Genomic DNA, 6,319 nt, shown 5'->3' with positions numbered 1-6,319 from the left:
TTTAGAGTGAAGGGTAGTCTCAATTAGATATGTTCAATGTCCGTATGCCAAAAATTCCACTCGTACAATTTAAAATCATACTTCTTTCATTCTTTTAAATATTTGATATTCTAAACTGTTTATTTCATTTAATCTTTAAATTATTATCAATAAATTTCAATTATAAAATGTTGTAATATTACCAACTTTAACTATATAAAAAAATATTTATATATTTATTTCTTTTTAACATGCATACCTTTTGTCCAAATTTCGTTTATAGTATTTATAAAGAAGTTATATGTTAAAAACCAATCTATTCTATACAACTAATTTAGATTTTAAATATATTTATTAATTAATTCATTTAAACATAATATTTTATTATTAAAGTGAAATTATCAAATAATTGTTAAACAAAACCTTGATTGTCCGAAAGAAAATTTTCGAGAATAAAAACAATTATTTTGTTTTTTCTTATTATTATCTTTTATATTGATTATTTACGGATTTATGTGAATTAATCATATTCTTATTGAAATATAATGTAATTTTTTGAGGTGAATATATTTTGAAAACTAAGCTTGCACTGAAGATTAATTGTTGAATTGTGGATAAAGATTAAGGAGTCATTCACCTATAAAATGATTTTATCAAGTCAATAAGAATTTGAGCAATGAATATATGAATATTATAATGGACGAAAAGATCATCAAGTGGATTTATACTTTTTTGTGAATAAATTTATATTTATAATTAGGTCTCTATACATAAGATCTTAGTAATAAAAAGATATAGTTGAGTACTTAATATTTGAATATCGCTTAATACTCAAGTTATAGTGGTCATTTTAATTTTTTTAGATTCTTTATGTAAATATTATTGTGTTTTTAAGTATATCTCCGTATATTTTTGAGATAGGTAGGTACATAAATTTCATGGCTTAGATTCTATAAACAAGGTGTAGGTGGATAGATTTATTGGATGAACAAGCATTTGTCCATTAGCTTGAGTGGTTAGTTTTGAAGTTGATTTTCACAACCATCTTTTGAGGTCGATGCTTTGTGACCTTCCACGAAACTAAGTTTACTCAAATTTTGTAGTGTGATGTGTCTCATGATGGTGTAATTAAAAATATGTATTAATAAAGCATTTGCATCCTTGATAATGTGTTATTTCTTTTTATGAGACATTAAATTTCGTTTTTACTTTTTCATGACTTTTTATGTCAAGATGTTATAGAAAATTATGGTTTTTTTTTATCAGCAAAAATGTTTTGATTTTTATGGATCTAGACAATTTTTTTTTTTTTACGAATATAGGCAAGTCATGGTACCTTAAACGACTTTATATGAAGAAGTTATGCATTTCTTACACGACTTTATGTCTGACATATAAAAAAAAGGTAAAGTCGTGCACCCTTAACAGTTTCAGACCCTAATAATCGATTATCAAGTCTTAATCGATTACATAATGACAAAATTCTGTAGGGGGTATGACTTCAGTTGTAATCGGTGTAATTGATTACATGAAGTGTAAATGTAGAAAAACTCTCTGTACTTAAATCAATTACAAGAAGTGTAAATCGAGAAAAACTCTCTTGTAATAGCTTACCAAAGCTCTATAATAGCGAAGAACCCTCTCTTAATCAATTACAAGCTTCTAGTAATCGATTACCAAAGGTTTTAAGTGATAAAACAAAGAGTTTTTATGGATGTCATTTGTGATAAATCTTATTTGTTGACCCTTTTGATAACATTAACATATAGTGATATACTTATTGGCCCTTTTTATGTTATTATTTATTGTAATCCTTTATTTTCTTAATTTTCTTAAGATAATTTTATGAAATTGTTGAAAGTAAATACACATTTTGTAATTGATACATTTTGTAATTTGTATGTAATTATAAGAAGTATCATTATTTTAGAGTAAAAAGAAATTAAAAGCATAAAAACAAGTTATAAAGAAAATAGAAACTATTTTATTAAATTATAAATTGATTACAAGAACATAAAAATAGAAATAAAAGAGAATACAATAAAATATAAATCTAAAAAGATCCTCTTGGTGGACCAAAATGACGACGAAGCTCTGAAGGGGATTGATTTCACAGGTTCGCGATTGGGTTTGGAAATTCGACGGCGGCACGACGCAATTCGAAGGGATTTTGGTTGGTTATGTGTTTGGCTTTCCTTAAAGGTTTTGGTTTGACATGAAGGCATGATGGTGACCTCGTGGTGGTTGACGAAGGAAGAACTTGTGATGCACGTTTGAAGAAGATGAAAGGTTGAGGTTTCTATGCGAAGAAGATTGGCTATTTCAAAGAATTTCGAGTATAACATTTAGCCACAATATCTCACATATCCATTGAGCTATTGTTTAAAATTTTGCTTTAACACTCGACCTGGCTACCACACATTGCTTTTTACTCTTTTACCAAGTTTCTTGCAAGGAAAGTGTAATAACCAGTAGTCGATCTTATATCAACAACGAAACTTGCATAATTAGCATAAGTATATGCTTCAAGATTGGCATTTTTGTTTCTTTTGAACAAAATTCCTCTTCATAGAGTCCCTTTCAAATACTAAACAATCCAATTAACAGCTTGTAAATGGACTTCCTTTGGTTTATGCATAAATTGACTTACTAAACTCAATAAAAAGTAATATCAAGTCTAGTGTGAGATAAATAAATAGGTCTTCCTACAAGTCTTTTATACTTCTTCTTTATCAACAATTACACCATCCTCTTCATTTCCCAACTTCACATTTGGATCAACGGGTTTTCTCAATGCTTTACAAATCATTTTAATTGTTTCTTGCAATAGATTAGTAATATACGTTGATAAGTGTGATAATTAATTATTTTCACACTTATTACAACCTTTTATCTGTTCTTATATCATGAGTTTTGTGTTGAATTCTATGAAAAGGTGTAAGATTTGTATATAGTCTTCATAGATTTATTTAATTATCAATTTGGTTTATTTTGTAGGATATTGGAAGATTGAAGAAGAATAAAGAGTTGTTGCTAGAAGTTGCTAGCCCATCCAACAAGCATCAGTAACCCAACCAATAGAGCAACTTTAGCACAACCAGAAAGTCGTGCTAGCCTAGCCAGCAGAGCACCTTTATCCCATCGAGAGGTTTTTTGTGGCCCGACGAGTAGAGCACCTCTATCCCAATGAGAGGAGTTTTGTGGCCCAGCGAGAGTGCACTTTTTGGATATGGTTTTAAAGTGGCAAGAGTGGAAGAAAAAGTTAGTTTTGGATGTGGGAACATAGCTGAAACTCAATGAAAAGGTGTGGAGGCGCGAATTCACTTTTAGAGCTCATAGAGGCTGCTTGGGGGCATGTGGGAACATCTTCTTCTCCCTCCTTAGGTCTCCTTCTTCTTCCATCTTTTATTTTTGTAAGCTCTTAATGGAAATGGAGAGCCAAACCCATCTTGTTTGGGGTAGATATAACTATTGAACTCTTTTGTACCTTATAAATGCTTGGATTATATATATATATGCATCTTCACTTAAATGCTAATTTCTTGTTTTTACTCTTAATGCTTACGGGAACGGGGACGTTCTTAGCTTGATTTACAGTTTCATCAGGTTTTCGGAAAAATCTAGTGAACCCTAGGCTTGAAATAAGAGATCTGGGGCTTGAGTCTACAGATGGAACATGACCCATTAGTTGTATAAACCCAAGGTCATAATGTGAGTTCACTTGTTGAGTGATCAAGAGATTTATGCTTAGTAAGAAAACCTAGGCTCTCTCACCTAAGGAATTAGGGTTTAAGTGCTTTAGAGGGTTGATATTAATATTTGATGGAGATGAGATGTTTCGATGTGTGCAAGAGAGTGAAGCCAGTGAATCTGCCCCTAGCATTGCCATTCCATACCATTTATACCCTTTTTCCACTCCTACACTAGTGCAGTCAAGGGAAACGACAACGATTATTTTCGCCCATAGACAGCGGTTCTTGAATTAAGGCATATACAAGCGAGGTAAAACGTCTATCCTTCCTCGGTTGTGAACCGAGGCAAAAAAGGGTAGGATTTTGTCTCGATTCAAAGACAACCAAAGCAGTAGGTATTTTACTTTTTTTATTTTTTCTTTTCGAACAACTTTTCGCCTCGGTTCCTTTTGTACCGAGGCAATATAGTGTTTTTTTATTTTTCAAAGAAACCCTCGAATTCTACAACTGCCCAAACTGCGCCTCCATCACCGACACCCAAGACAACCTTAACAACCGCCAAAATGTCGACAACTACATATGCTCCGAGGAAGTAGCCTACATGGCAATCACTACAAGAAAAATTTCAATTACATACGGCCAAAATCCGTATATAATCACTAAAATCCGTATATAAAATGATATTATATACGGATTATATTCGGACAAAAATCCGTATATAAAAGAGTCGTAGGTAATATATATACGGAGAGAGGGGTTTAGGGTTTTGACATTCGGGAAGACCATTAAACGTATCATTGAGATATGGGACTATGCCTCCTCCCATGTGTAACGCCATCCTTATTCGCCCTTCCCGCCGCTCATTCTACTACCTTCCTTGCATTGTGCTCCTCCAGATATTCGCCCTTAAGTTTGAGAGAAGAGAGTTCGAGTTAGGGTTTGAGAGAGATTCAACTTAACATAAATCGAGTGAGTGAGTATTCGAGAAAAGGAGCTTGGAATTAATAAAATCTAATTTTAATTTTCTTTTTAAAAAAATAATTTTCAGATCCATATATAATACAAATTATGTACTTACATACGGGTGATATCCTTAGAAAATGTTTCTGCCACCATGCGCACAAATTATATACGGATTTTATATACGGATATATCGGTAGATAAAATCCGTATGTAATACTTATATTACATACGGATTAAAATCCGTATGTAAATATCAGCAAGTAATAATCATTTTTCTTGTAGTGAATGACACTGAAACAACATACGTTCGGGGATCCATGGAAGCAATCCTTTCCATCCTTTAACACTCCTCCTGCCCACAAAACATTTTCTTCCACTTCGTCTGCTCCTCTAGCGCCCCCCTCCTACGCGATGCCATATCCAACTCTTTCTCCTACCTCAACGACATTGTCTAGCTGGCATATACCTCGTTAGGGGACAAAGCAGTCCTTGCTTCCCCCGAATACTGCAACGCCAAATTCACCACGTATTTCACCCCGATGTTCTGGTCCAACCCCTCGCTCTCGCTCACTTTCGCCGATAGGAAGCCTTGCTACTTCAACACGGGGGTGATGGTCATCGATTTGGAGTAATGGCGAAAGAGAGATTACACCACCAAAATTGAGGAATGGATGAAGCTGTAGAAGAGGACGAGAATCTATGACTTGGGTTCTCTCCCTCCCTTCTTGCTTGTCTTTGTTGGCAACATCGCTTCCGTCGATCAAAGGTGGAACCAACACGGTCTCGGCGATGATAACTTTCATGGGCTCTACAAAGATCTCTACTCTGACCCTATTAGTGTCCTACATTAGAGTGGCAAAGGTAAACCCTGGGTTCGATTGGACGATAACAGACCCTGCCCTTTGGGCACCCTATGATCTGTTGAACACTTCCTTTTCTTTGGATTCTTGAACACCATTCTTCAGCTCTCTATGGATTCTTCAGCCCTTTGGACGCGCTTTAGTCACCCTAGTCTGTTGAACAATACTTTTGGTGCTCTTTATGGAGCTTAATGTAGTAGAGGATGGGTTCTGAGCACAACCGAGGCAGTATGCCCTTTTTTGAGATTTTCTAGAGTGTAGCAGTGTTTGGAGAGGGATTTTGCAGAGTTTTATGCCTCGGTTCTGTGAACAACCAAGGCGGAAACCTTTTTCAAAAAAGTTGTCAGAAAAAATTTTTGATTTGTAGATGGCACTAGTGAGGTGGTGTAGAGTTTTATGCCTCGGTTAACCATGCAACCGAGGCGGTACACCCTATAGGCATCGGTTCGTATTCGAGCTGAGGCATATACTGCTTCAATAATTACGGACACACCACCACGTTTTTTACGCTTCGATTTTTGCGAAACCAAAGCCTATATAACGAGTTAAAAGCCTCCTTTTTTACTAGTGCTAAGTGCCTCCAATTACCAAAGTCCACCCTTCTTTGTAAATCTTTATTTACTTGCATATAGTTGTAAATTCATGAACTATTCCTTAGTCTAGATGAGTTAACAAACTTAGAACTACTAAACCTTAAATTAAGTAGTATTACACGAGTCTCTTGGAAAATGATACTTGGTGTTACCATTTTATATTATTTGAACGATTCAGTACACTTTTCGATGAGTTAATATACTTTTGATAAGATTTAAAAATCCATTTCTT

General features: G+C 34.2%; 1 pseudogene; it reads left to right on the top strand.

The window, feature by feature from the left end:
• The first annotated feature begins 4,978 nt into the window (after positions 1 to 4,978).
• On the top strand, positions 4,979 to 5,551 carry LOC106754977 (annotated as a pseudogene).
• Positions 5,552 to 6,319: the final 768 nt, after the last annotated feature.

Source organism: Vigna radiata, unplaced genomic scaffold, assembly GCF_000741045.1.
Source record: "Vigna radiata var. radiata cultivar VC1973A unplaced genomic scaffold, Vradiata_ver6 scaffold_301, whole genome shotgun sequence".
NCBI lineage: Eukaryota > Viridiplantae > Streptophyta > Magnoliopsida > Fabales > Fabaceae > Vigna > Vigna radiata.
Note: the sequence above shows the minus strand (reverse complement) of the source record. Positions and strands in the feature narration are given on the sequence as shown.